Source organism: Triticum urartu, chromosome 4 (assembly GCF_003073215.2).
Source record: "Triticum urartu cultivar G1812 chromosome 4, Tu2.1, whole genome shotgun sequence".
Classification (NCBI taxonomy): Eukaryota; Viridiplantae; Streptophyta; class Magnoliopsida; order Poales; family Poaceae; genus Triticum; species Triticum urartu.
This window is the reverse complement of record NC_053025.1, coordinates 140,510,007-140,514,417: the sequence shown is the minus strand read 5'-3', so window position 1 is coordinate 140,514,417 and position 4,411 is coordinate 140,510,007. Positions and strand designations below refer to the sequence as shown.

Genomic DNA, 4,411 nt, shown 5'->3' with positions numbered 1-4,411 from the left:
AAAAAATGATTAAAAATAGCGAGAAAGATCAGAAATGCCTACAAAAAACTTGTGTGGTACCCTTTTGCAAAATATTTTTGATAGCTACTTCACAAAATCTCTCTAGTTTTAATACTTGGAAACTCTTTTAAATCACTGGTTTTCCGAACCAATCAAAAGCATTCCCATAGATCGATGACATGGTGCCCATCCATCCATCCATCTCTCTATCCCAAACCCATCCATCCATCCCATTTATCTACAAGGAAAAAGAAGGAGAAAAGAACCCCACCCATAGCCCAACAACCCCAAACCCTAACTCCCGTCGATCCCCTCTCATCCTCTCCCCCGATTTAGATCGTCGTCGCCGCCGCATGTTCTGCCCCTCCCCCTCCCACCCCCTCGCTGTCGCCTGCTCCTTCCTCTCCAACCTCGGCTCTCGCTTCGCCGCCCCGCGCCCCGCGCTCGCCGCACACACGCAGCTCCTGTCCATGAAGATCGGCGCCGCCACCTCCCTCCCCATCCACTCGTCGCTTCCTCACTCTATCACTTCTCCTCCTCTCCCGCGAGTCCCCCACCCGCCACCTCCGCACCCACCGGTCGCCGTGCTCCCCTCTGCTGCCGCCGCACCACGCCCACCATATCTCCCTTGTCCGGGAGGATCCCGTCGCTACCGCGCCTCTTCCTGCGCCCCCCCTAGCCTCGCCTCCAACCTATAGGCGATGGCGTCCGAGAGGTCAGATCCGCACCACTACTCCGGCGATGGTGTCGGCGAACGACGCTGGCGGGGGACACGAACCTCACTTGACATCGACGGGTCTACGCCGGGCAGCTCATCGACCTCGCGGGCTCCAGTGACGGCTCCTCCACGATCACTGCCACCTTCCTCCGCGCGGATCTGATGCGGTTCATCGACGAGGAGATGTCTCGCTGACCAGGCCCCTGCAAACTCCAGCTCCAGCAGCTGTCCACGGAGCCAGCTCCAGCGTCAAGGGCATAACGGCAGCAACAGCAAGGTTCGACCCCCCTCTCGATTTCATCTTCTTACATTCCATTGCCTGATGCCCATGGACTCAACCATGGAGAAGGTCCCTCTCCCTCTGTATTTTTGACAAGTCCAAGCCAATGTTGTTGTCATAATGTTGCAAGGTGCCTGATGCTCGCGGACACAACGACAGCAGCAGCGAGGTGTCTATTAGCAGCAATAGCAGCAATGGAAAGAACAATCCTCTCATGGTATGTGTCTACACTAGATTACTCCTACTGTGATGATGATGTGTATGATGATAGACACCTTGCAACTAGCCACACATGTAGATAGTTTATTGTGATTATTATTGTACCATTAGTCATTCAACACTTGAAGGCACTGAACTACTATTCTGTATTTTATAATATGTTCCTGTTATGCATGACATAGGCTTGATGAAATCGTACTCTTTTAATCACAATAGCATAGCAGTAACATGTTATCACGCTGGATGAAGAAAAGCATATGTAATAATTTCTTTAATGTTTAATTACCTCAATTGTCAAGCAGTGTTTGGTGTTGTATACATTTACTGCTATCAATCGACTACAGTAGTCATCTGGATGCTTGGGACTTGCATATATTCTGCTACACTTGAAACATCAACAAGTATTTTTTCCTTGTTTTTTGGAACAACTGGTGAACTTCAGATTCCTGAATATATGCATTACTATTCGGTATAGGTCTAGGCGACTCTTTGTATTTTACAGCTCCTTATCATGTCCCTCTAATATTTCTGTAGGTGGCCATGAACTCACTAAATCATCAAGAAATGCCTGTGCTGCAGCTCACCTATGGCCTTGTTTGTCCCGCAGGTTAGTTAGCAGCATTAGGAGGAGGAGCTCAAGCAGGCCACCACGACGCAACACCGAACAGCAGGTAGCACGTCCATCTCCATCTCCCTCTCCCTATGCTGCCAATCCTTTTTATTTCTTTAAAACTAGGTCCAATCAGCACACAAATTGACTGTCTATTCTCTGAAAAATTAGTTTACAACTCTACAGAATTGTGTTGATGGTCATCAGTAGAGAGAGGGGAGAGAACGTTTCTTGCAAATGAGTGAGAGATAGGCAGTCTAATTGCGAATCCATGTGTGTGCATTTCTGTCTTATTGGAATATGTTGAGTACATATTGGAATATGCTAAATGCTATTGCCTGATATAATATAAGTATGAGCTATAGGTGTTTGCATATTTGTTTTGTATTTTTTATAAATGATGATAGTTTGTGCAAGATATTCACATGTTAATTTTTGTTGACTAAAATCTCTTATGCCCTCGACTTAGCTTGACCCAGAACAGTAGCATCCTTGATGTGTACTGACCTTCACCTCGTTCTTTCTCTCACAGACTCGAAGGAGACCATATGCAAGGCACCTCCTCTTCAGTTGTGAGAGTGTCTAGGGGTCGTGGGTGCGGCTAATTCCTATGTCTGTAGACGCACTTGACATTGCCCTCTCTTTAAGGGCACGTATCGTTTTTTCTAACTCTACTATGTTTTCCCAAGTCTTTATTATCTTGCCTAGCCTTGTACTGATATGTATTGTTTGATGTTAATTACCCAAGTTAGTGCGTGATGTAAAGCATAACCTGAGAACACTTGCCTAAGTTTATAAGATATGACATGTGACAGTTCAAGCCTGCTGCTCTTTCAGTGCTTTTGCTGCTGTACTGTGCTTCTCTAGTTGTTTGAATGCTTCTACTGCTAGCCTGCTAGGCTGCTACTAGCTTGAATAGGTGTGCACTTGTGCTGGTGGTGGTGCTGCTTGTGTTGCTGCTGCTGATTTAATGCTTATGCTGACGCTGCTGTTGATTAAATGCTTATGTTGTTGCTGCATGCTTATGCTACTGATTCAATGCTTTGGAAATTGATTGAATTGAACCTGTTGTAATCCTTCTTGTTATACTTGTATTTAATTTTTGGGTTTCTATTTGATTTTTTAGTCTCTTATATATGGTTCATCTTCAGTTTCTTTTGTAACCTGCTTGGAGCTTAGAATACACAACCCAACTAGTCTCATATACAACTAAGACCAATGATGCATGCTTAATTCTGTATATATGTATGTATGACCAGTAAAGTTGGAAGGCCCAAATTAATCTTAAAGTTAATATGCTCAATTCTGTACCATATTCATGCTCATGCATCACTAGTTACTGCTTTTTTTGCTTGGTCTATTTTGGCTCATAACCTAAGTATACCAAAACTGATTAAACAATTTCTCCAACTTACCAAAATTTTCATAATTGTCTCCTGCCTTATGATGTTAGTCTCTATGCACTTACTAGTATTGTTAGTTGAATGGATGGTTGTGGTAGTAGAATAGGAATTTTCTTTAGGTGAGTGTTATACCTAAATTTGTACCAATGTACCACGCAGGTATGTATAGATTACTATTGTAGAACAACATCAGGTTAAACTGTTGCATGCAAGTTGTTGGAAGTTTTGTTATGCCATGCTTAGTGTTTACTGAACTGGGGCATTTGGTCTCTTGAAAGATTATTATTTACTTCTAGTGTATTTCACTAATAGTTTATCTAGATCAGGATCAAATGTCGTCGGGGCTACTACTGCTGTGACAGAAGATGAAGAAGCTTGGAGATAAAAATGATAAAAATGTCGCATTTATAGGATTGTAAACCTGATGTGATTGGAGTAGTTTTTACTCGCTGCTGATAGTTACTACTATTCACTGATTTTGCCACATTTTGCTTGTTTTACTCTTATTTATGCACAGCGACTGCCTACAAGTTAATGTGCTTTTAGATTTGCCTTTTATTTTGTTCCTAACAATTTTGTTTGATAACTTGCAGATGCCCTTCATTCATGTTTCGTCGTGAGCTCCAGGACGAAGAAGTCCAGAGAAACATAGAGTTCTAGCTTATTGCAGCTAGTTATACTTCAATAGCTAGTTTTTTTTTGATTTTTTAGTTTTGTTACCTGATGTGAACTAGTTCTGATGTGAACCATGTTTGACTGTAATGTGCCAAGTTTGGCTCTGTTTGATTATATTCATGATGTGAACTATGTTTTCATGATATTTTGTTGTGCTCTGTTTGAAGCGTTGTGTAAATATTGGTTATTTATTTATTGGATTGCTGAAATATGAGGAATATAATCCTAACAACTGGGACCTACTTATTAGAACCTGACAATTGGGACCCATTAGACTAGTGGACCCTTCTCTTGAAAAAAATAAAATCTGAAACTCTAGAGCACAAAACCCACGTCGTAGCAAAATAAAAGACTGAATTGTTGGGCTTGGCCCATGTGGCTGACCAAAATTACCAGGAAAGCAAATAAAAAATAGGCTGATTTATTGGGTTTGGCCAAATAATAAATGGGCTGAATTAATGGGCTCGGCCCATGTAAAACGCCGAATCGGACCAGGCTGAATCTTG

General features: G+C 42.7%; 1 long non-coding RNA gene across 2 annotated transcripts; it reads left to right on the top strand.

Annotated features, from left to right (window-relative positions):
• The first annotated feature begins 288 nt into the window (after positions 1-288).
• On the top strand, positions 289-4,050 carry LOC125551126. 2 transcript variants are annotated; one of them, XR_007302204.1, is made up of 4 exons: positions 289-995; positions 1,129-1,215; positions 1,825-1,888; positions 2,360-4,050. It is a non-coding gene; the product is annotated as an uncharacterized LOC125551126 (long non-coding RNA). The 2 variants fall into 2 exon arrangements; XR_007302203.1 differs by having other exon boundaries at positions 293-1,215.
• The last annotated feature ends 361 nt before the right edge of the window (positions 4,051-4,411 follow it).